The 27,969-nt window shown below is 40.3% G+C and overlaps 1 pseudogene; it reads left to right on the top strand.

The window, feature by feature from the left end:
• LOC141153786 (putative N-acetylated-alpha-linked acidic dipeptidase) overlaps positions 1 to 27,969 on the top strand; it is a 190,381-nt pseudogene that overhangs the window by 88,713 nt on the left and 73,699 nt on the right.

A 27,969-nucleotide genomic window follows, 5' to 3' on the forward strand; every position in this document is an offset into this window, starting at 1 on the left:
TGCTGTTATAGCTGTCAGCTGTTTAATCACTAGGTCACTCCCATGAAAAATAATATAATAGTAACTATTTTTATATTACACATACAAGTGCTTCTCACAAAATTAGTATAACATCAATGAGTTCATTTATTTTAGTTCTTCAATATAAAAAGTGAAACTCATATGTTATATAGAGTCATTACAAACAGAGTGATCTATTCCAAGTGTTTATTTCTGTTAATGTTGAGTATTATGGTTTACAGCCAATGATTACTTGTTATTTCTGTATCCTACATTTTCCATTAGCCAAGTTCTTCCACTAGCCTTTACAGTCTGCAGCCTACACTCGCATTTTGCACTTTACTACCTGAAAATCCTCATTGATTCTGAGATCGAGCACAATTTTTCTTTCACGTATTTGAGCCTCTAAGGATGATTCATATGTATACAATTTACCTCTTTCCATCACTGTTTATCAGAAATCTTAGAGCATTAGATATTTGAGCAGTCTCCTTTTCTAAGAGCACTTTGAAAAAGTTACATTTTTGTTTAAATATTTTCAGATTTTGTTTTATAGTGTGATGGTGGATGGCCAGGGGGAGTCCTAAATCTATTTCTCCATACCATACACAGTGGGGAAAATAGGTATTTGATACACTGACGATTTTTCAAGTTTTACCACCTACAAAGAAATGGAGAGGTCTGTAATTGTTATCGTAGGTACACTTCAACTGTGAGAGACAGAATCTTAAAAAATATTCCAGAAAATCAAATTGTATAATTTTTAATTAATTTACATTTTATTGCATGAAATAAGTATTTGATACAATAGAAAACAGAACATTTGGTACAGAAACCTTTGTCTGCAATTACAGAGGTCAGATGTTTCCTGTAGATCTTGGCCAAGTTTGCACACACTGCAGCAAGGATTTTGGCCCACTCCTCCATACAGATTTTCTCCAGATCTTTCAGGTTTTGGGGCTGTCTCTGGGCAACATTGAGTTTCAGCTCCCTCCAAAGATTTTCTATTGGGTTCAGTGGCTAGACCACTCCAGGAAAATTTCGAGATACATGACCACATCCATCCTCCCTTCAATATGAAGCAGTCATCCTGTCTCCTATGCAGAAAAGCAACTCCCAAAGTATGATATTTCCCCCACCATGCTTCACAGTTGGGATGGTGTTCTTGGGGTTGTATTCATCCTTCTTCCTCCAAACATGGCGAGTGGAGTTGATGCCAAAAAGTTCTATTTTGGTCTCATCTGACCACATGACCTTCTCCCATGCCTCCTCTGGATCATCCAGATAGTCATTGGCGAGCTTCAGAGGGGCCTGGACATGTTCTGGCATGAGCAGGGGGACCTTGCGTACCCTGCAGGATTTTATTGCGTGACGGAGTAGTGTGTTACTAATGGTAATGTTTGTGACTGTGGTTCCAGCTCTCTTCAGATCATTGACCAGGTCTTCCCGTGTAGTTCTGGGCTGATTCCTGACCTTTCTCAGAATCATCCTTACCCCACGAGGCGAGATTGTAATGAACCCCAGACCAAGGAAAATTGACAGTCATCTTGTGTTTCTTCCATTTTCTAAGAATTGTGCCAACAGTTATTGCCTTCTCACCAAGCTGCTTGCCTATTGTCCTGTAGCCCATCCCAGGGTTGTGCAGGTCTACAATTTTGTCCCTTGTGTCACTATGCTGTCTGTGCCATTCAGCGACAACCTGGTCAGAAAGGACCTGCATTGCTAAAAGTTAATGTGTGAATGGGGAATAGTATTAAGGTAACTCTCGGACAATTAGGACATGTTCACACAGTGTTTTTTATGCGTTTTCTTTTCTGTAGCCAAAACCTGCTCTCTTGGCAGTAAAAATGCTGTATGCAAAACAATTGTTTTTTTTAGCGTTCTTGCAGCATTTTCTATGCGTTTTTTGCAGTACATGTTTCATAAAGTTAGTTTCATTCAAAAAACGCTTAAAAAATGCAGTTGCGTTTTTTCGCACTCACTGATTCCTATGGGTAAAAAAAACACTGCTAAAAACGCTGAAAGAATCCACATGCTGAAGATTTAGAAAAAACAACAACACAGTTTTCCAAGTCAGTCAGGAAAAAAAACAAACAAGAGTGTGCATGAGATTTCTGAAATCTCATAGCTTAGCTGATATTGTAAAAAGCAGCTTTTAATAAACGCAGCAAAAATGCAACGTGTGAACATAATCTTAGTCTCTCATTTCAGAGTCTTGAGTTAAATCATTGCCTCAATCAATACATTCTGCTGTCGTGCTAAGGCAGAACTTTAAAAGATGACGGCAGAAGGGTCAACAGCTGCAGTGTAAGGGGGCACAAATGTCAGGTTTCATATCAGCTATTTTCAGCAGACACTGCGACAATAAGACATTAAAAGGGCATTATAAAGTATATATACCAGTAGTATATTTTATAAAGGTAACCGGATTGGAAGAGTTTCTGCCCTTCCTGGAATTGTGACATGAGTTATCTATCTATATGAATAAAAATGTAAATGTTCATTTGTTCAAAATCTTAAATCTCCAAAACTTCTTCGCCGATTGCTTTGAATTTTTGACACAACGTTGCATTCGAATACATGCATGTTTTTATATACCTACTATGTTTTTATATACCAGCTGATGGACGTACAAGCAATACACGCTGAAACTACAATAGGTAGACTGTACACCGTGCAGCTCAATCAAGATGAATGCTTCTTTCTTTGCATGCTGTTGGTAAATGTGGCCGGTCCAACGTCTTTCCAACAATTGAGAATTGTCAACGGCGTTACACATGCCACTTTCCGCAGTGCATGCCAAGTTCTGAATTTATTTGAGAACGATAGACACTGGGATGTATGCATTAATGACGCGTGCAACACGTCACAACCAAATCAAATTCGTGCATTGTTTGCAATCATTTTGACCGCCTGCTCTCCATCTCCAACAGAGTTATGGGAGAAATATAAATCGCACATGACTGAAGATATTTTCCGTCGAATTCACAAGGAGAATTCGAATATGAACATGGATTTTACAGCAGAAATCTACAACGAAGCATTGATAACGATTGAAGATTTGTGCTTACAAATCGCGAACAAAGTTCTCAATCAATTGGGAATGCCATCACCGAATCGATCTGCTGCTGCTTCATTCGATGTAGAATTGCGTCGTGAACAAAATTACAACATGGGTGATCTTTTGTCGCATGTAGAATCAAATATTCCTAAGCTAACGCTTGAGCAAAAAGGCATTTAAGATCAAATAATGCAGACTATTAATAACGGAGTTGGAGAAATCTTCTTCTTAGATGCGCCAGGAGGAACTGATAAAAAGTTCCTAATTAGATTGATTCTGGCAGCAATTCGATCCCAAAATGACAAAGCCTTAGCTCTTGCTTTGTCCGAAATAGCTGCGACATTGCTACCAGGTGGAAGAACTGCTCATTCAGCTTTGAAATTGTCATTGAACATGCAATCCATTGTAACTACTACGTGCAACATTTCCAAAGCATCCGGCATGGGAAAAGTATTACAGAAATGCAAACTTATTGTTTGGGATGAATGCACAATGGCGCACAAAAAAATCGCTAGAGGCTCTTGATCGATCATTGCAAGATTTACGTGGAAACATCCGACCATTTGAGAACGCATTAATATTGCTTGCAGGAGATTTCAGGCAAACATTACCTGTAATTCCTCGATTGACCCCAGCGGGCGAAATAAATGCTTGCCTGAAATACTCTACTTTGTGGCGACACGTAAAGATGTTTAAATTAACTACAACTATGCGTGTGCAGCTCTAAAAAGATCAATCAGCTGAAAAATTCTCACATGAATTGCTGGAAATTGGGAACAGAAAGGTGCCGGTTAATCTGACCTCAGGACGACTTTCATTGCCTCATTACTTCTGCAATTTAGTGACGTCAAAAGAACAATTGGTTGAAAAAATATTTCCCAATATTCAAATCAGTTATAAGAATCATGATTGGCTGAGTGAACGAGCTATTCTTGTGACCAAGAACAAAGACGTCTATGAACGTAACAATATTATTCAGTCTAACATTCAAAGCGAGGCAGTCACATACAAATCCGTCGACACTGTTGTAGAAGCAGATGAAGCTGTTAATTATCCAACAGAATTTTTTAATTCACTCGATCTGCCAGGGATGCCACCACACGCACTGCAATTGAAAATCAGCGTGCCAATTATCATGTTGTGACATATCAATCAGCCAAAGCTTTGCAATGGCACGCGGCTTGCAGTAAAACAATTAATGAGCAACGTCGTTGAAGCAACAATCTTGACAGGACCTTTCAAAGGTGAAGATGTCCTCATTCCTCGCATTCCTATGATTCCAACGGATATGCCATTTCAATTTAAGAAATTGCAATTCCCAAATCGATTGGCGTTTGCAAACACCATCAACAAAGCTCACGGCCAATCTTTAGAATTGTGTGGTTTAAATCTAGACACGGATTGCTTCTCACATGGACAATTATATATTGCGTGTTCTAGAGTCGGCAAACCAGACAATCTCTATGTCTGGGAAACTGCCGGCAATCAAGCAGCAGCGCTGGCGGTCCTGCAGAGATCCTGAGGGAGCGGTGCCCGGGCCCCGACGGCGAGTAGGCCCCCTGATGGTCCAGGGCCATGTCTCGGACGGCCAAAGACACACCGGCGGCCCTGTATAGCTGGATGGGACACAAGTCAAGGGCAAGTAAGTGAGGCTTGTTGCCAGCTTCCCCAATCCTCATATTAAATATATTTCTAATGCACCTGTGTGTGCATGCATGCATGACTGTGTATATATACTGTATATATATATATACACTGTGTTCCAAATTATTATGCAAATAATATTTTCTCAGATTTTCCCAAATTACCTATATGAATTGCAGTCATTGTAATTTTCCAGTCAAATAACTATTAGAGTACAATTGAAAGGTTTTTGTACAAACTGCCTATGATAACAGTATATTTTTAAAAAAATAAAAAACTCAAACTGCACTCAAAATGCATGTTCCAAATTATTATGCACAGCAGAGTTTTCAACCTTTTCATTTTAATAAAGAACAAAAAAAATGGTCGTTTTTTAAATTATAAGCATTAGCAGGTTATTACAAACTGAAATCAAACAGTTTTCAACTCAAAACTTTATTCTAGGTGATGTTACATTTGCACATAGGACCCCTTGTTCGAAAGGAGCTTCTGAACTCTCTCGTCCATTGAATGTCAGGTTTTGGATGGTTTCTGCTTTAATTGTTTTGCATGAGGACAGAATACCCTCCCAGAGCTGTTGCTTAGATGTGAACTGCCTCCCGCCATCATAGACACTCCTTTTGATGATGCTCCAGAGGTTCTCAATGGGGTTGAGGTCAGGGGAGCATGGGTGCCACACCATAAGTTTGTCCCCTTTTATGCCCATAGCAGCCAGAGATGCACATGTGTTATGTGCAGCATGAGACGGGGCATTATCATGCATGAAATGATCTCGATGGTCCAGATAGATGGAGTGGAGGATGGCTGGTTGATGGACACCCCATGCAAACACGGCTACGGCGCTAACAAGGAGGAGGTGGAGTAATGTTTTGGGCTGGAATCACGGGGAGAGAGACTGTCGGCCCTTTTAGGATCCCTGAAGGGGTAAAGATGAACTCCATAATGTATGTTGAGTTTCTCAAACAGCACTTCCTTCCATGATTCAAGAAGAAGGACCGTGCATTCCGCAGCAAGATCATTTTCATGCTTGATAATGCCCCGTCTCATGCTGCACATAACACATGTGCATCTCTGGCTGCTATGGGCATAAAAGGGGACAAACTTATGGTGTGACCCCCATGCTCCCCTGACCTCAACCCCATTGAGAACCTCTGGAGCATCATCAAAAGGAGTGTCTATGATGGCGGGAGGCAGTTCACATCTAAGCAACAGCTCTGGGAGGGTATTCTGTCCTCATGCAAAACAATTAAAGCAGAAACCATCCAAAACCTGACAAATTCAATGGACGAGAGAGTTCAGAAGCTCCTTTCGAACAAGGGGTCCTATGTGCAAATGTAACATCACCTAGAATAAAGTTTTGAGTTGAAAACTGTTTGATTTCAGTTTGTAATAACCTGCTAATGCTTATAATTTAAAAAACGACCTTTTTTTTGTTCTTTATTAAAATGAAAAGGTTGAAAACTCTGCTGTGCATAATAATTTGGAACATGCATTTTGAGTGCAGTTTGAGTTTTTTATTTTTTTAAAAATATCCTGTTGTCATAGGCAGTTTGTACAAAAACCTTTCAATTGTACTCTAATAGTTATTTGACTGGAAAATTACAATGACTGCAATTCATATAGGTAATTTGGGAAAATCTGAGAAAATATTATATGCATAATAATTTGGAACACAGTATATATATATATACAGTACAGACCAAAAGTTTGGACACACCTTCTCATTTAAAGATTTTTCTGTATTTTCCTGACTATGAAAATTGTACATTCACACTGAAGGCATCAAAACTATGAATTAACACATGTGGAATTATATACTTAACAAAAAAGTGTGAAACAGCTGAAAATATGTCTTATATTCTAGGTTCTTCAAAGTAGCTACCTTTTGCTTTGATGACTGCTTTGCACACTCTTTGCATTCTCTTGATGAGCTTCAAGAGGTAGTCACCGGAAATGGTTTTCACTTCACAGGTGTGCACTGTCAGGTTTAATAAGTGGGATTTCTTGCCTTATAAATGGGGTTGGGACCATCAGTTGTGTTGTGCAGAAGTCTGGTGGATACACAGCTGATAGTCCTACTAAATAGACTGTTAGAATTTGTATTATGGCAAGAAAAAAGCCGCTAAGAAAAGAAAAACAAGTGGCCATCATTACTTTAAGAAATGAAGGTCAGTCAGTCCGAAAAATTGGGAAAACTTTGAAAGTGTCCCCAAGTACAGTTGCAAAAACCATCAAGCGCTACAAAGAAACTGGCTCACATGAGGACCGCCCCAGGAAAGGAAGACCAAGAGTCACCTCTGCTTCTGAGGATAAGTTTATCCGAGTCACCAGCCTCAGAAATCGCAGGTTAACAGCAGCTCAGATTGGAGATCAGGTCAATGCCACACAGAGATCTAGCAGCAGACACATCTCTTCAACAACTGTTAAGAGGAGACTTTGTGCAGCAGGCCTTCATGGTAAAATAGCTGCTAGGAAACCACTGCTAAGGACAGGCAACAAGCAGAAGAGACTTGTTTGGGCTAAAGAACACAAGGAATGGACATTAGACCAGTGGAAATCTGTGCTTTGGTCTGATGAGTCCAAATTCGAGATCTTTGGTTCCAACCACAGTGTCTTTGTGCGACGCAGAAAAGGTGAACGGATGGACTCTACATGCCTGGTTCCCACCGTGAAGCATGGAGGAGGAGGTGTGATGGTGTGGGGGGGCTTTGCTGGTGACACTGTTGGGGATTTATTCAAAATTGAAGGCATACTGAACCAGCATGGCTACCACAGCATCTTGCAGCGGCATGCTATTCCATCCGGTTTGGACCATCATTTATTTTTCAACAGGACAATGACCCCAAACACACCTCCAGGCTGTGTAAGGGCTATTTGACCAAGAAGGAGAGTGATGGGGGGTTACGCCAGATGACCTGGCCTCCACAGTCACCAGACCTGAACCCAATCGAGATGGTTTGGGGTGAGCTGGACCGCAGAGTGAAGGCAAAAGGGCCAACAAGTGCTAAGCATCTCTGGGAACTCCTTCAAGATTGTTGGAAGACCATTTCCAGTGACTACCTCTTGAAGCTCATCAAGAGAATGCCAAGAGTGTGCAAAACAGTCATCAAAGCAAAAGGTGCCTACTGTGAAGAACCTAGAATATAAGACATATTTTCAGTTGTTTCACACTTTTTTGTTAAGTATATAATTCCACATGTGTTAATTCATAGTTTTGATGCCTTCAGTGTGAATATACAATTTTCATAGTCAAGAAAATACAGAAAAATCTTTAAATGAGAAGGTGTTTCCAAACTTTTGGTCTGTACTGTATATATATATATATATATATATATATATATATATATATATATATATATATATATATATATATATATATATATATATATATACACACACACACACACAGTACAGACCAAAAGTTTGGACACACCTCATTTAAAGATTTTTCTGTATTTTCATGACTTTGAAAATTGTACATTCACGCTGAAGGCATCAAAACTATGAATTAACACATGTGGAATTATATACTTAACAAAAAAGTGTGAAACAACTGAAAATATGTCTTATATTCTAGGTTCTTCAAAGTAGCCACCTTTTGCTTTTGATGACTGCTTTGCACACTCTTGGCATTCTCTTGATGAGCTTCAAGCGGTAGTCACCGGAAATGGTGTTCCAACAATCTTGAAGGAGTTCCCAGAGATGCTTAGCACTTGTTGGCCCTTTTGCCTTCACTCTGCGGTCCAGCTCACCCCAAACCATCTCGATTGGGTTCAGGTCTGGTGACTGTGGAGGCCAGGTCATCTGGCGTAGCACCCCATCACTCCTCTTCTTGGTCAAATAGCCCTTACACAGCCTGGAGGTGTGTTTGGGGTCATTGTCCTGTTGAAAAATAAATGATGGTCCAACTAAACGCAAACCGGATGGAATAACATGCCGCTGCAAGATGCTGTGGTAGCCATGCTGGTTCAGTATGCCTTCAATTTTGAATAAATCTCCAACAGTGTCACCAGCAAAGCACCCCCACACCATCACCTCCTCCTCCATGCTTCACGGTGAGAACCAGGCATGTAGAGTCCATCCGTTCATCTTTTCTGCGTCGCACAAAGACACAGTGGTTGGAACCAAAGATCTCAAATTTGGACTCATCAGACCAAAGCACAGATTTCCACTGGTCTAATGTCTATTCTTTGTGTTCTTTAGCCCAAACAAGTCTTCTGCTTGTTGCCTGTCCTTAGCAGTGGTTTCCTAGCAGCTATTTTACCATGAAGGCCTGCTGCACAAAGTCTCCTCTTAACAGTTGTTGTAGAGATGTGTCTGCTGCTAGAACTCTGTGTGGCATTGACCTGGTCTCTAATCTGAGCTGCTGTTAACCTGCGATTTCTGGGGCTGGTGACTCGGATAAACTGATCCTCAGAAGCAGAGGTGACTCTTGGTCTTCCTTTCCTGGGGCGGTCCTCATGTGAGCCAGTTTCTTTGTAGCGCTGGTTGGTTCTCCAACTGCACTTAGGGACACTTTCAAAGTTTGCCCAATTTTTCGGACTGACTGACCTTCATTTCTTAAAGTAATGATGGCCACTCGTTTTTCTTTACTTAGCTGCTTTTTCTTGCCATAATACAAATTCTAACAGTCTATTCTGTAGAACTATCAGCTGTGTATCCACTAGACTTCTGCACAACACAACTGATGGTCCCAACCCCATTTATAAGGCAAGAAATCCCACTTATTAAACCTGACAGGGCACACCTGTGAAGTGAAAACCATTTCCGGTGACTACCTCTTGAAGCTCATCAAGAGAATGCCAAGAGTGTGCAAAGCGGTCATCAAAGCAAAAGGTGGCTACTTTGAAGAACCTAGAATATAAGACATATTTTCAGTTGTTTCACACTTTTTTGTTAAGTATATAATTCCACATGTGTTAATTCATAGTTTTGATGCCTTCAGTGTGAATGTACAATTTTCATAGTCCTGAAAATACAGAAAAATCTTTAAATGAGAAGGTGTGTCCAAACTTTTGGTCTGTACTGTATGTATATATATATATATATATATATATATATATACATATACATATATATATATATATATATATATACCATATGGAGTGCTGCTGCATCCTTTTGATATATTTTAGTTACATCAGCTGGCACCAGTTCACATTAGGAGGTGCTGGTCAGGTTTCTCTGGTGTATATATATATATATATATATATATATATATATTATATTATATTATTATATATATATATATATATATATATGTGGAATGTAAGTTATATTTTGCACAAGCTGCAATACGCCTTGTTCGCAGGGGTTATTTTACAGCCCATTTATAGATGGAATTTCTTGGTCTGGCAGTGGGGACATGAACTTACACCCTCATATATGTCTGAGGCTATAAGTCTGGAGACCTGCGGTCAGTCCGGGCATTGCGGTCAGTAAAGTATGCTTGTGTGAACCTGGCATTCATAGCTGCATCAATATTGTATTTGTAGTTTCCTCCTAGTACCACATTTGGATAATGTTACTTTGTGGGGATACAATGGGGTCCGTAGGAGTCTAAGAGCCATATTATGGCTCTGTACAACTTGCATTCCAAACACTTCTAAGTCTTTCTTCTTCCTTTTCCGGTGTCCTGCGGTGGCACATTTTCTTTAAAATAAGATTCTGTTTAATCAAGGACTTGAAATTCCACAGATTACAATTATCATTATAACGATGCTCTTTTCTGTTATCATTATTGCCTGTGATTCTCAGAAAACCATGGAAGGGAAATCTGGTGACTCAAATGATGGTCCATTATAGAAATCTTCTAAATGGCCGAAACACTGAATGTGTGGGAATCAACCTCAAAATTGCTAATAATGAGAAGGAAAATGAATGTGCCCATATTTATTCCCTGCAGCAATGGCTGGTACTAGTATAATGAACAATATATTTTATATTGATTGGTTGGAGAAGCTTCTTGATAAAAACTGCCCATGTAACCAGCGTCGTAGATGATAATTCCCCATCAGAACCATTGTAATAGCCACTTGTAATCTATGTAAAATACGATGTTTATCTATGCGATGAGGATGAATTTTTAGCACAAAGAATATCTAAATGTGACAGCGGGATATCCACACTCCCTAGGGAGTAAAAAAAAAAAAAAAAAAAAAAAAAAAAAAAGATATATTCTTGAAAATGCATCTAAAAGGAGACCATGAAAGCCTATGAGATGTATCATTATAATTAAAGGTATTCTTTGCCATTGAATGAATCTCTTGATGGTATCTATATTTATTCAAGCAGAGCTGTCAAAGTGATAAATGAAGTAGTATTGACGTAATATTGGAGTGGTCTAAACAGCGTAGTGCTTATGGAAAAGATTTACTCCACCCTCTTGGACCTTTCCATATTTCTATTTTGTATCATTAAATAACAGTAAAATTAGTAAGGATTTAACTATTATCAGCAGCAAAATACAACGTCATATCAAGGTCCGAGTAGAGTTTGCTCAAATTCAAGTAAATTTGAGCATTTTGAGATTTAATTAAAAAAAAATTGCCTGGCACCATTTCCCACACTGCTGAAGCATCAGAGAACAAAATAATGCCTTCTTGTGTGGCCACGCAGGCCTCAAAATAATGCCCTGCAGCTATAACATCTTATGGATTATCATACCTTGCACTGTGGTGGTCAGTACCGGGGCCATCACAGATCAGCGGTTCCCAGTGGAGCACAGCTTGTACAGCAGAGTCATTTTCCCTAATGCTAAGCCTGCTGTCAGTCAGTGCCAAGCGCATGCTTACAGCTGCCGTTCTCTATACACAGACAGAGCCCATGCCTGCGATACCCCCGTGACTGAAACCCGAACCCTACCAGGAGAAATAAAGTTAATTTCCTCTGGGCAGCGGGGGTCTAATGCTGGCGCCAGGTAGGTTCGGAAGGCTATTAACCTGCAGATTAACCCCATATCTGCAGGCTAATAGCATTTTTTCACATGACAGGTTCCCTTTAATACTTCGTACACAAGCCTTTGTTGGGGATGACAGCTTCAAGACGCCTCCTGTATTGAGAAACTAGTCGCAGGCATTGATCATGTGTGATTTTGGCCCATTCTTCCACACAAACACTCTTCAAATCCTGAAGCTCCTGCGGGCTCCTTCTATGAACTCTTGAGCTTAAGTTCCTTCCATACATTTTCTATTGGATTCAGGTCAGGTGATTGGCTCGACCATTCTACCAGCTTTATTTTCTTTCTCTGAAACCAATTGTGAGATTCCCTGGCTGTGTGTTTGGGATCATTGTCTTGTTGAAATGTCCACCCTCGTTTCATCTTAATCATCCTGGTAAGTGGCAGAAGATTTTTATGAAGAATGTCTTGGCACATTTGTGCGTTCATCCTTCTTTCAACAATGCAAAGTTTGCCAGTGTCGTATGCTGAAAAACAGCCCAACACCTTGATGTTCCCACCCCAAACTTCACTGTTTGTGCGTTTTGGCCTCCAATCATGGTGTATTATGGCATTCAAAGAGTTCAATTTTGATCTCGTCTGACCAGACTATACTCTCCCAGTATTTCACAGGCTTGTGTAAATGTTGCTGAGCAAAACTTTAAAAGTGCTTGAACATGCTTTTTGCTCAGCAATTGAGTCTTGTGTGGTGAACGTACATACAGGCCATGGTGGTTGAGTGCATTACTTTTCTTTGAAACAATTGTACCTGCTCATTACAGATATTTCTGTAGCTCTCCACAGGTGGTCCTTGGCTCTTCACAACTCATCTGATAATTCTTTTCACTCCTCTGTCTGAAATCTTGCGGGGAACACCTGGTCATGGCCAGTTTATGGTGAAATTATGTTCTTTCCACTTCCGGATTATGGCCCCAACAGTGCTCACTGGAACCTTCAGTAGTTTATAAATTCTTCTGTAACCAATGCCATCAGTATGTTATAAGGTTGGGAAGGTCTGGAGACAGCTCATTGGTTTTACCCATCATGAGATGCTTCTTGTGTGGCACCTTGGTTATTTGACACCTTTTTATGGGCCATCAGTTGAACCAGCTGATTTTTCACTAAGTAGCAGGATTGGTTTCTAATTACTGACAGATTTCAGCTGGTGTCATGTCTTTCCATGGCTTTTTGCTCTTCTCTTTCTCCAATGCTTTTTCCTGTGTCATTTCTCATTATTACACACAACTTAATTTATGGACATCTATGGTTAGATTTCTTTGCCTGTGTGGATTGGATGGGTTGTGTTAATGACATATGGTGAGAATTTCATGACAATAGCACCTTTAGAAATATATTAACTGAGAAAATTGGTGACACATTCAATATTTATTTCACCCACTGTATATTGAGGTCACTTTGGCAGTACCAATTTTGCTTTTGCATAAGTACTCATTCAGATGTCAGGTTTTCTTTTAGGAATGAAAAAAAAAAATCAGACATAGTTTCATCAGAGTGTCGTCAGAGTTTTATAAGAGTTAGGTCCAATGTTCATTAAGTTTTTCTTGTATGTGAAAAAAAAAAAATTCTCCAACTCCTCGTATCTAACAGTCCCTGAATATCGGACCTTACTCAGATGGCATTTGAGTGCTGTCTCAATTTTTTTTTCACATACCTAAAGACTTGCATTCACGATTTTGATCCAACACTTGGATAAATATTGAACATGACTCAGTAATTTTGCGCAAACTGCTTCATCCGCAAAAAAATAACGGCCATGTGAATAGCCCCATTCCCCATTATAGGTACAAGTGCTATCCGTGAAAAACCATGATAGCACTCGTATGAAAAAAAAACAGACATCTGGATGAGCCCTTAAAAGGGGTTAGATACAGTCTAAGAGATCTTAGTGTCATACACGTCTTGTCATGACAACTTAAAGCTTTGGAGCACTTTTGTTTTGCGGCAAATCGATACGCTTAGAAAATTAATTCTATGTCAAAACTTGCTAGCCGAATTTTCAGAAATTTTCTCAGCTCTGCAATAATGTCACTGTAATACCACATGCCTATTACTTTACCAGACGCCTTTATGTTGAACAGTGATATACAGGCCTTTGTTGGGCAAATGGGAGCCAATGGCACATTTGACTTTTGCAGTGAAAGCGGTCCTGGTGCTAAACATGTGTGAAATGTAAGAAAAACACACACAAAAAAAAAGATTCATCAAACAGTAATAAAGTGATTACTTTTGTAAATGACCGATACATGTACATTTGTGTGTAATATTAATCATGTAACAAGGGCATAATGAATGTTTGTGGCATGCTTTGCCTCTAGCTATTACATAGGAATATTTTTTTTTTGGGGGGAGGCAGTATTCGTATTACATTATTACTGTTTTGTTCATATTTATATAGTGACTTACTAATATTTGATATATTTGTAGCATAAATTGTATGCACTAAATATATCAGTGACGGCGACTTAGAATTTAGTGATAAAACAGGAAATGACAAAATTGTCAAACGGTAATTAAAGGTCCAAAAACAGAAATACAATAATCATAAAGCAAGAGACATTTGTAACTATGGTTAATGAGTTGGAAAATGATAGGAATTCTCTCTTAAAAACTCTTAAGGAATGATGAGGAGTAGGATCCTGTCCTACTGCATGCTATATGTATAACACGTGTCACGCTGTATGCCGCGCATTAGTTCCTACGCATACTACAAATGTCAGAAGCCATGAACCCACAGTCTATACCCTTCATAGCTAGTTTATATTAGATAGTTAAATGACTTGTATTTTCTATATTTTCTCATCTCAATATAATGTACAAGAAGAAAAGAATTGGAGTAACCATAAACCACCAATAGAATAAAGACAAAATATTTTATTTGAAAAAATTCATTAATAGCAGCTAACAAGCAATATACCTGGATATCATGGATGAGGAGGAATAACAGACAGAGAGCCACCAAATCAGTCCAAAATATCAAGCAGTACATGGTAAATACTAAGCCTATCTAACCAATCACCATGTATAGTAAAAGGCCCAATGGTCATAGACATAGAAAGAGGCACAGGGTTAGTGTACAGGTTTGTAATGCTTACCCAAAATAGGGAGAGACTTGGTGGGGCCCTGTCAGAACTGCCCGACGCGTGTTTCGCGTACAGCTTTCTCAAGGGGAGGTGTTAAGGCATGCACATGAGAAGAGAGACATAGCGAATCAGAAAAACTATACAATTCTAATTAGAGGCATTTGCTAATATTATTATTATTACACCTACTTCAAATTGGGATAGGATCTTGGAGATGGGAATACCCCTTTAATGTATGTGTTGGCTGCAGACTGCCAAAATGTATTTATTTCCATGTCTAAGCAGATGATTGAGCTTCAAGTGATTTACAGATATGTCTAAAATTCTGTACTTATACATTTCTTAATTTATTTTGATTTGAAAAATAGAGTTGGAAGATGTAAATTAAGTTAAAGGGGACCTATAACCATGTCAAAAATGGCCAGTTTCTGCTTTTATTTTATTCCCATGGCTTTAGTATGCAATTTTTTTTTTTCGAATCAGTCATCCAGTTTCAGAGATATGGGTCTTTATATTTAGTGATCTGCATAATTACCCTGTTAACCACATTCCCTTGTAAAGACCACCAAAATTTGCATCTAATAAAAAGGCTCTTAACTCTGGAATCGGTTGGCATATTAAAAAAAATGGTATACTCCAGGGAGCAGCAGGTAAAAAATAAAAGAGCAAAAAAGGGCCATTTTGGCCTAGTGGCAGGTTTTCTTTAAAAAAAGCACAGGAGGAAAATCCCCTAATGGTGCTGTACGCTATAAAAAAAAAAAAAAAAAAAAAAAAAAAAAAAGGAATGCTGTACAGAATTGGTATCAGATAGCCGTGAAGTAGACCTTAGGTTTAGCAAATTATTGTGTTAGTTAATGGGCCTGATTCATCAAGATCGGCATTGTTAGTGGTGCACCTCTTTTATGAAGAGAGTTGGACGAGCAGCATGCATCTTAATGTGTGCCTTGCCACAAATCTTACTCAAGCCCCTGCTGGAGCGAAAGCCGCCGCTCATCATGAATTTTACGAGCAGTTGTCGCCACGTCCCTGTCCCGCCCCAGGTTTACCCATCTTGGCGGAGCTGGGAGAAACTGGTATGAAGAAGTCAGAGGTCCTCCTGAATTTTGCGACTTTTCAAAGCTTTGACGGTGGAAGCTTTGAAGCATTGGGCCCAATGTCTTCCACTTTGACACACTCAATATCTGTTTGCTCAGCAGATCAGTTTGTATTAATCACTATGTGGTCTCTTCTTTTTTGTTAACAGCAAAATAAAATTGTATGTGAAAACATATAATGTACAGAAATCAATCAGGAATGTCTTTGGATTTATTGAAGGACAGTATGAGCCTGGTAAGTAAATTAAAGAAAAATGAAATGAGTCTTTATATTATGTTTATAACGCAACCAATTTCCTTAGAAGGAATTTTCTTTATACATCTATTAGTATCTCCTTGGCAGATGGTGAAACAAGTAAAGTAATAACTGTCCAAAATTGAGCATGACAGACATTTATCAGAAAAAAATGTGGCCATTATTTATTCATCTTTAAAACGCAGCAACCTTTCAAACTAGCGATGAACGATCGTTTATTTTAAAAGTTTTACGAAAATGTGATCCAAGTCATTTCCTTAAAGGGGTATTCCCATCTCCTAGATCCTATCCCAAAATGTAGTACGTGTAATAATAGTAATATTAGCAAATATGTCCAATTAGAAATGTAGTATCGTTTTTCTGGTTCCCCATCTCTCTTTCCTAATGTGCAGGCATCGCAGGACCTTAGGTATCCATGGTTACGTCCATTGATAAAGTCACAGTTAGTTAGCTAGCTGCTAACTAATACAGGACACCTAAGGTCCTGTATTGCCTACACATGAGGAAAGAGAGATAGGGAACCAGAAAAACTATACTACATTTCTAATTGGACATATTTGCTAATATTACCATTATTACACCAACTACATATTGTGATAGGATCTTGGAGCTGGGAATACCTCTTTAAGGACACAGTCAGTAGTTGGTCAACAATAAGGTCACCTAATGACAGCGCCCCAAAGAGTCACACACTAAGACCACCGCTCCATTCACACAGGGAACTTTAGAGCATGAACATCATAATAACCATCTTATAAAACTGAATTTCTCATTAATTTTTACATAAAATGCATAACAGGGAATTTTTATCTCTTGTTTTTTTAATGTATAGATCGTTATGTGATTCTGGGCAATCACAGAGATGCTTGGGTGTTTGGTGCTATTGATCCATCCAGTGGAACAGCAACGATGATGGAATTGAGCAGAGCAATATCAAAGCTGCTTCAAATAGGTAAATACTGAGGGGGAACTACCTTATTGACATCTTAAAGGGCATTTCCATTTTGGACATTTATACCATATCCACAGGAAATGTCATGAGTGTCTCAGAGATGTGGGTCTCACTTATCTCTGGAACAGGGGTAGAGAGGTATGGGAAGGTTTGATTATCAATGACCCTTAACTTGAGATTTTGGAGCTCTCACAGAAGCGAATAAAAAGGCCATCTCCAAATGATACCAGCCACACAAAACGGGTCAGGAACTTTTGTTTTAAAGATAAGCACAGATCCCAGAGGTGGAATATCCCATAGACACGTATCACTATCTAAAAAGGGAATGCCCTTTTAAGCAGTGAAAATTATGTCTGTCCGCCGTCTTTCCGACAATCTTATAAAAATGCACACTTTCATCCACCAAACATCACTAGTGATGACATCACTAAGTAGTTTGTCAGGGTTGGACTTTTCCAGAGAGATGTTGTGTCCACTTTAAGGCTACATAGCATGGCATTATACTGCAGCTGTGATGTCACAGAGGCTGATGTCATTTAAGGAGTGGTCAGGGATGACAGCAGGTGGGTGCTGACTTCTCAGGGAGTGGAGTGACATCTAATGGCATAAGAAAAGGTGCCAGGTCTATAAATAAAAAATGTCACCGTGCAGTGCACGCTCAACGAGATCCAGCAAAAAATTTAACAATATTTTGCAAAAATCTCCAATTCCAATACCATAAAGCTGATGCTTAAAAGAAACCGGTCATCAGGATTGTGCTAAGTAAACTACAGGCAGTGTCAGGTTGGCGCCATTACACTGATTAAAATGATACCTGGGTTGATGAAATCCGTCTTGTGGTGTTGTGTAATCTTTATTTGCAGTTTGGGGATAATTAGATTCTTGTGCTCAGGGGCAGGACTGTGGACGGGGCTTTTATTGATGCTCTGCTTACATATTCATCCTTATGGGCTTAAATGACAGGTCACTGAACCTTCGGTGACCTACCAGACCTGCAGCTACCAGGCAACCTCCATGGCTCACCCTGGAAATGCGGTTGCCCATGCCCGACTCCTTACAGCTAGTATGGTGCAAATGTAACATTGTGCCCACTACATAACAATCAGTTAAATAATATAAAACCATTACAATCACAAAGTAGTGACTGAAAAGACATTACAGGTACAACAGGATATATATAAATGCATCAGCATGAAAATTACTAACACAAAACGTGCCAACAGTGCCCCCTTAGATACATATTTATCTCATTTTTGGTCCTACATTGATCTCTACTACTCTAACTAGAAAGACTGCAATCAGCATGTAGCCTGTGTCAATAAGTGATCCATTTTAAAGGGGTTTACCAGGTTGAACATAAATGTCTGCAGTGCATGGTGTGCAATGTGCAATTCATACAGTCAGGATCTCGCTCTGCTGCTAGTTTGAGTGCTCATCACTTCACCGCTCTTATGCAACTTGTATACTTGCGGTGATATGCAGATAACTTTTCTTGCTTCTTTTATTGTCTTATGGAGTTAAACGGAAAAGAAGCTAGTCGGCGCATGACCGCAACTCTCATATGAGAGGTCACGTGAGAACAGCTAATCTGTCAGACTGAGCAGAATCCTGTTTTCCCATTATGCACACTGTCAGGATCCAGCAGTCTGTAATATGATAGAGGCACTGAAGAAATTTGTGGCTAGCACTTTAATGACAAGTAGAAAGTATCACATACAGTACGTGTTACATTTTGTAATTGTGCTAAGCCTGTGTGTGGCATTTGCTTATTTCCGAGTGTACATAACAAGGCTTGAATTTGGGGTCTGTCAGTTTTAAAGTACCCATTTAGGGAGCACTGGAAGACTAATTGAAAGCAATGCAATAATTCCTTGGAAAATGAAGCAGAAGATAAATCCAATGAAAAGCACAAGAGGCACATTCATCAATATAGGTTTCTGTTATTTATTTTACAAGACACCAGCCTAGTTATTCCTCCTGTAACTGTATAAATAAATAGACTACCTGATATTACTATGCCATTTGTCAGTAAGGTGTATCCATACACAGTCTGGTAGAATCAAAGAGTATACAGTCTTGCTCCTTTGACAAAGGGAATGAAACACCCAGTTCAGGGGCGTACATAGGAATCATGGGGCCCCATAGCAGAAGTTCTAATTAGGCCCCCACCCCAAAAAAAAAAGTAAATAATTGTTGGGGTCACAGAAGAGCAGATCTCACAACTTTCCAGCCTTTACGTAGGACTTCAGCAGGAGGAAAATTACTAGATCCCTCTTTCATTGCCCAATAAAGTGTGATGCCAACAAAAGTGCCCCCAAACACATTATGATACCCCCATGGTGAATTCCTCCACATGCACAGTATAATGACCCTACTGAACCCCACCTCAACTCCCAAGGCAAAGTATGGTGACCCCAACACCGTATGATCCCCCAACTGTGACCCACGCACAGCCCTCCATGCAGTACAATGGGCCTACATACACTATAATGGCCCCACACCTCTCCACACTCCACACAGTATAATGCACTCCCCATGGTCTTTCACACAGTATAATGCACTCACCATGGTCCTCCACGCAGTATAAGGCACTCGCCATGGTCCTCCACGCAGTATAAGGCACTCGCCATGGTCCTCCACGCAGTATAATGAACTCCCCATGGTTCTCCACGCAGTATAATGAACTCCCCATGGTTCTCCACGCAGTATAATGCATTCCCTACGGTCCTCCACGCAGTATAATGCGCTCCCCATGGTCCTCCACACAGTATAATGCACTCGCCATGGTCCTCCACACAGTATAATGCACTCGCCATGGTCCTCCACACATTATAATGCATTCCCTATGGTCCTCCACACAGTATAATGCTCCCCATGGTCCCCCACACAGTATAATGCACAACCATGTTACTCCACACAGTATAATGCACTACCCATGTTCCTCCACACAGTATAATGCGCTCCCCATGGTCCTCCACACAGTGTAATACACTCCCCATGCTCCGCAACACAGTATAATGCACTCCCCGCCCTCCAGTATTATCAGTCCTCACGGATTTAAAAGTAAATGAATAAATACATACTTACCGCTCCTTGTTGCCCGCTGCTTCAGTCTCTGCAGCTCATCACCTCAGCAGCTGCCAGCTCCACTGTCTGACACAGCGTGGAGCGTCATCATGCTGCTGCGTCAGACGCAGAGGAGGAATAATGGGAGAGGGAGTGTCACATGATGCTTCCTCCTCCATCATTGCTTTCACCCAGGGTCGGCTCCAGGTTTTCGTAGGCCCTGGGCGAAAGAGTCTCAGTGGCCCCTTTAATACACACATTCATGATGTGCCAATGCCCCATCCCCTGACGACGACGCTGAAGCGGTGAAACATGTTGGGGGGACATGTGCTAGTATAAACTACCTTCCTATTCTGCCACGAATGGTGGCTTCCTATGAGGCCATCAGAACAAACATATGAGTGATTATATTAGAAAGTATAGGTAGATCAGGGATGTTTTTTAATACCCAGTGTGCATTTTAATTGTATATTTAATAATGGAGTTTCCCCATTTGGTAAATATTGCATAAGCATCCCTCCGGGCTATTTATATTCCTCTTGTTGGTATTTGGAACACATTCATGATGCACAGATATGGCAGAGAAATATAGATATACAACACAGGGCCCAGGCTCTATCCTCATCCTCATCAGTACACAGACACGCACACACACACACTAAGCAGAAACGCACCCGGTACGCAGACACGCACACACAAGGTACACAGACATACACACATGCACATGGTACACAGATATGCACACATACATTACGCAGACACGCACATACACAAACAGATACACGTACATATTTGAACACATTCTTAAAAACCCATAACCGGGCTCGGAGGATGTTCATTCAGTTGTTTAATGTTGTTGAAAAAAGCAGATCACAGACATGGCACAAAACTAAAGTCATTTCAAATGGCAACTTTAGGGCTTTAAGAAACACTAAAAATGTGGTACTCAGTAAGGGTAATTTTTTTCAGACCAAGCAGAGGGAAAAAAATATAGAATCACTCAATTCTGAGGAAAAAAATTATGGAATCGTGAAAAACAAACACACAAAAGAACACTCCAATACATCACTAGTATTTTGTTGCACCACCTCTGGCTTTAATAACAGCTTGCAGTCTCTGAGGCATGGACTTAATGAGTGACAAACAGTACTCTTCATCAATCTGATTGCGGTGTTTGATTCCCGGCACTTCATCGGGGCCCCCCTTGAGCACCCCCCACTCCGCCGGCGCTGCTTAATTGCCGGCACTTCATCGGGGCCCCCCTCCAGCACCCCCCACTCCGCCGGCGCTGCTTAATTGCTGGTGCTTCATCAGGGCCCCCCCTCAGCAGGGCCCCCCCCCTCCGGGCCTCCCTTCAGCAGGGCCCCCCTTCTGCACCCCCCTCTCTGCTGCTTGATTGCCGGCACTTCAGGCATGGCCGCGTGCTGTGCGGCTGTGTCTTGTAGTAATGACTCGGCAGGGGCGACACAAGCACAATTAAAGGTGTAGTGTCACCCCTGCCATTATTACTACAAGTCACAGCCGCACAGCACACGGCCATGCCTGAAGACAGTGTCGGCGGGCTGTGGCGGCAATCAAGTAGCGGAGCGGGGGGTGCAAAAGGGGGGCGCCATAGCAGTCGTGTGGCCTGCCGCCATTGGCAGTGCGCCACTGAGCCAGCTACTAAGTTATTTATACAATTCCTGCAGCAATAACAGAGGAATGGCACAAGACAAATGTAAAAGAAAAAATGCTCAAATATCCATTACGTCTGGAGAAAAGCCAAACAAATGTTTAGTTAGCTTAGGGTTGTTCCACGAACAAAGTACACTTTAATCAATAGATTTTGGAATACAAATTTCCCAATTGGATGTGTTTAAAAAAAATGTTCCTGTGCTGAGATAATCTTATAAATGTGCCCCTGCTGTGTACTGTGTAATGGCTGTGTCTGACCGTACAGGAACATGGTTTGATCATACCACAGCTCCTGGCCAAGGGAGGAAGTAAGATAGAGTATACAGACAGGATAGCCGGGGAACGCATAAGAGGATACAGACAGGACAGCTGGGGAATGCATAAGAGTATACAGACAGGACAGCTAGGGAACGCATGAGAGTATACAGACAGGACAGCTTGTATACTGTCTGTTTAAATACTTGTTCTATTTCATAGAAAGAATCATTCTTTTTCTTCCCCCCGTTTGGCCAGGATACTTGGTATATCAGACCATGTTCCAGCATTGTCGGACACATCCATTAGGGGCATATTTATAAGATTATCTTGGGATAGGAACATTTTTTTTCAATACATTCAATTGTAGAACTTATATTTTTATTTTAAGATCTATTAATTAAAATGTACTTTGTTCATATGGACAACCCATTTAAGGGAATATATCATCTATACGGTTAGAAAACCAAAAGGATTCTAGGCAAGCTCCATTATCTTCAGAAAGATCACTTCATTGTGAAGGTATGAAGGCGCAGGATCAGCTGTGATATCATCTTTTGTGAAAGCTAAATCCTGTGTTATCTGCTGTGTATAGAGGTGTTACCTTTCATTATCATGCCTGTGAGGATAGTGATAATGCTGAAAAGTAAGCATGAAGTATGAATCTAATATAAGAGCTGGTCTGACCTCTCTTGGACTTACAAGTTCCATTACCTTTCTTTCAAAAATCTGCCAAACACCACATTCTCAGCACATGCACAGAACAGCCTTGCTCTTGGCATTTGCTGGCTGCCTGCCCTGCGCATGCACTGAGAATTTTGCAATAGGCCTGGAATTTAATGGAAGATGAGAGCTCAAGAGCAATTTTTATATTATTTTTCTAGCCGTGGGAAATGACTAAGGGCTCGTGCCTATAGAGTCTACGATGACTATAGTTTCAGTCCCAGTACAATCCATCAAAACATCAGATCTCAAGCAGACCAATGTTATTCAATGTGGCAGTGCACATGTCCGATTTTCTCCTCGGACCGAGTGACCCGAGGAAAAAGATTGCAGCATTCACGAGTTGCCTCCGACAATAAGATAGCACTTGACCATTCAGTCTAAGTCTGCGGAAAAAAAATTGGACTGCACTCGGATGACATCAGAGTGTGACTGATGTTCATGGACACACTGAATGGAGAATTATTTGTTTTTTTTAACTCTCCATAGACAAAAAAATTGGATCACACACCGATCAGAGTATGATTAGCATAATCAGACTGATTTTCTCGGATGGAGAACATACGGTCGTGTGACTCTAGCCAAAGGCTACGTTCAGACAAACAAATTTTCTGTTTGAATGCTGTCTGTATGAAAAATGGACCCCACACAGACTAATATAAGTGAATGGGTAGGTTTACATTAACAATTTTCTAGACAGACCAATGGACTGTTTGAAAACAAATAAATAAATGACCGCAGGCGCTAGTCTGATCTGCTTGTTGAATGAGACCCACCTGTACTATATTTTAATAGGAGCTCAAAAAAAGGATCCTATACGCCTATCCATATGGCATTCGTTTTAAAGGATTCAATGCAATTGTTAACACAGTAAGCTGTATGTAGACTAGTATAATTTTTTAATTATTGATGCATAAAAAAGGATCTCAGTCGGATGCCATGTGGATGTAAGAATCAGACATGCGGATAGCATATAGATGACCTGCTGATAACAGCATGAATAGAAAATTGTCAGTTTTTCTGGATTAAAATGACGATTTTTTAAGTCGTTGTATAGATGAGGCCATTACTGCCATTTCTGCCTGATCACATCTGTGTCTGAGAGACGACATTATACATTGCGCAGAACGACTCTGTAAAGGAAACAGATGACATTGCTTTGGATTCAATTTAAAGAAAGATTTCATTACTTTCATCAATCTAAAGAACGGAGTTGAGACTCTTGACACTCATGAATCCTGGCATGGCTGATATCCTGTTATCCTCGTTCTCGGCATTATCGGGCTTGTAATTCAGCGGCGTTACAATAACACCAGGTGGTGGTTGTGCTCTTCTTGGAATCTACAGACAGTGTGCACTCTGTCTGCTCACATCTACACACCATGTATATTAAAAACATAGCGTGGGACAACGTGTGGAGGAATATTAGATTATTTCTAAAAGAACAACTATAGATATTAAATTGTGAGTCACTAGGAACCTCCTACTGAAACTGTCTCCAGTGTAGATAAGAAAAACGTATAAAAATATCTTGCAACGTTTGCAGTTCTGAAACTTATTTTGAAGACAGATTTATGTTGCCATATCAGAAGTGACCATATTCACAGGAATCAACATGAATATATTAATCATATGCAATGGGCATTCCATAGAGAACCATGCTATACAATGCAGCTGAGCCACGCAGAGTCACCAAATAAAAGTCCCAGCATTAAAATTTCCAGCAATTTATATATTCTGGTCTGTTCCTATGCAGAGGGATACATGGGCCCTCTTAGATGTCAATGCCCAAGTCAGCACAAGACTGCCGAGTCCAGTGGCTGCAATCAGTGGTGACATGCTGTAGTCGTAAAGCAGAGTAGAAAAACAAGGCAGACACAAGGAGTCAGCACTGGGGCACTGGTTGGCAGAGGCAGCGCCGGGGCACTGGTTGGCAGAGGCAGCGCCGGGGCACTGGTTGGCAGAGGCAGCGCCGGGGCACTGGTTGGCAGAGGCAGCGCCGGGGCACTGGTTGGCAGAGGCAGCGCCGGGGCACTGGTTGGCAGAGGCAGCGCCGGGGCACTGGTTGGCAGAGGCAGCGCCGGGGCACTGGTTGGCAGAGGCAGCGCCGGGGCACTGGTTGGCAGAGGCAGCGCCGGGGCACTGGTTAGCAGAGGCAGCGCCGGGGCACTGGTTAGCAGAGGCAGCGCCGGGGCACTGGGTGGCCACTGCTATAGCTAAGCCCCTGGCTTTGATATTCTTGTATTTGTAGCTTGTAAGAGCAATCACATACTGGAAGCCAAGGAGCCACAAAGGGCAAAACTCACTTGCTACATTATTGTAAAATCTCTAATATTGTAACATTAATAAGGTGACGTGTCTTACATTTATCTTTCTATAATTATTGTCACGTTATCAAGGTCTGATGATAGCAGAAAAAATGGGTTAACAGTGGAGACAGCAGAAGATTTTTATTACTAGTTCATTTATTATCATTAATCTCAATGTAACTTTCCTCCTCTAGATTTAACTTCCAGTACAATCATTTTGGCTTATCAAAGTATATAAGCATATTTTATTAATACAAACCCCATATATATTATTTACAAGTAATTTCCAAACCAAAGAAATATCTTGCCTGTTCCTTTCTTATATCCATTAATATAGACTCAGAAGTAAAAGAAATGGTCACCATATACAGTATATAATATATACCCACTGTATTTGAAAAAATAAGAAATATCTCCATTGTTTGCTACAGGTTGGCGACCAAGAAGATCTATTTTGTTCTGCAGCTGGGGAGCCGAGGAATATGGACTTATTGGCTCTACAGAGGGTGTAGAAGTGAGTTTCTAGATCTTATCTTAACACTTATTAATGGATTGCCCACCATGAATTTTGCAGAATTTGAAAATATATGTTGTAGCTAATACAATCTTGATCTCTGATTAAATCTATAAAGCATTACACTCCTGTCATGGTCCTGTCATCTATCCTGATGTATGCAGTGGCCATAAAAAAAGAATTACAATATTACCTGGTATATTATGTATTTTATATATTTAAAGGGGCAGCATCTCCGTATATCTGTTTACAATAATATCATCTTTAGGACGCCATACTCCTTGAATGGAACACACAGGTGGGGGCGGGGGGATTTAAATATATAAAATACATAATATAAAGACATCTGGAAGATGGAATCCCCTTAAGAAATATGGCTCCGGTACAATGAAGGAGTGGTGAGATCCATACATGTCTTTCTATACTACACTATGGCACTATGTTTGTTTTTTGTGGGATTCCCCGGTATAACTGATTAACAGAAACCGGGAGAGTCCTTTTTGATATACAAATGTGGTCACAATGTCACAATTGTTGGTACCCCTCGTTTAATGAAAGAAAAACCAATAATGGTCACAGAAATAACTTGAATCTGACAAAAGTAATAATAAATTAAAAATCTATGAAAATGAACAAATGAAGGTCAGACATTGCTTTTCTGCTTCCACAGAATTTAAAAAAAATTAAACTCATGAAATAGACCTGGACAGAAATGATGGTACCCTTAGCTTAATATTTTGTTGAACAACCTTTTGAGGCAATCACTGCAATCAAACGATTCCTGTAACTGTCAATGAGACTTCTGCACCTCTCGACAGGTATTTTGGCCCACTCCTCATGAGCAAACTGCTCCCGTTGTCTCGTGTTTGAAGGTTGCCTTTTCCAGACGGCATGTTTCAGCTCTTTCCAAAGACGCTCAATAGGATTTAGGTCAGGGCTCATAGAAGGCCACTTCAGAATAGTCCAATGTTTTCCTCTTAGCCATTCTTGGGTGTTTTTAGCTGTGTGTTTTGGGTCATTATCCTGTTGCAAGACCCATGACTTGCGACTGAGACCAAGCTTTCTGACACTAGGCAGCACATTTCTCTCTAGAATCCCTTGATAGTCTTGAGATTTCATTGTACCCTGCACAGATTCAAGACACCCTGTGCCAGATGCAACAAAGCAGCCCCAGAACATAACAGAGCCTCCTCCATGTTTCACAGTAGGGACAGTGTTCTTTTCTTGATATGCTTCATTTTTCCGTCTATGACCAAAGAGCTGATGTGCCTTGCCAAAAACTTCCATTTTTGTCTCATCTGTCCATAGGACATTCTCCCAGAAGCTTTGTGGCTTGTCAACATGTAGTTTGGTAAATTCCAGTCTGTCTTTTTTATGATTTTTTTTCAACAATGGTGTTCTCCTTGGTCGTCTCCCATGAAGTCCACTTTGGATCAAACAACGACGGATGGTGCGATCTGACACTGATGTTCCTTGAGCTTGAAGTTCACCTTTAATATCTTTAGAAGTTTTCCTGGGCTCTTTGGTTACTATTCGTATTATCCATCTCTTTGATTTGTCATCAATTTTCCTCCGGCGGCCACGTCCAAGGAGGTTGGCTACAGTCCCATGGATCTTGAATTTCTGAATAATATGTGCAACTGTAGGCACAGGAACATCAAGCTGCTTGGGGATGGTCTTATAACCTTTACCTTTAGCATGCTTGTCAATAATTTTCTTTCTAATCTCCTGAGACAACTCTTTCCTTTACTTCCTCTGGTCCATGTTGAGTGTGATACACACCATGTCACCAAACAGCACAGTGAGTATGTGTAGGTCTATATACAGGCCCACTGACTGATTACAAGATTGTACACACCTGTGATGCTAATTACTGGACACAACTTGATTTAACATGTCCCTTTTGTCACATTATTTTCAGGGGTACCATCATTTCTGTCCAGGCCTATTTCATGAGTTAAATTTTTTTTTAAATTCTGTGGAAGCAGGGTTGAAAAGCAATGTCTCACTTTCATTTGTTCATTTTCATAGATTTTTAATTTATTATTACCGTACTTTTGTCAGATTCAAGTTATTTCTGTGACCATTGTGGGTTTTTCTTTCATTAAACGAGGGGTACCAACAATTTTGACCATGTGTGCATGTCATGTATTATTGAGTTCCATGTTGGCATTTGATACCGTTGTTGTTATAGTGGAATTAATCTATTTTAATATCTTATAATTAAAAGTTATATTTTAAGAGAAACACTGGTCTACACCATAAGTTTGCAACCTTTCAGTACATGCACACTTAGAAGTACACGTCAAATTATTTAGGAGGTTCTCAGATGGCCCCAATGATTTGACTAACAGATACAGATTATTTTAAAGAGATTGCATGG

Source organism: Phyllobates terribilis, unplaced genomic scaffold (assembly GCF_046119375.1).
Source record: "Phyllobates terribilis strain yellow unplaced genomic scaffold, ASM4611937v1 Scaffold_7__3_contigs__length_470593459, whole genome shotgun sequence".
NCBI classification, from domain to species: Eukaryota; Metazoa; Chordata; class Amphibia; order Anura; family Dendrobatidae; genus Phyllobates; species Phyllobates terribilis.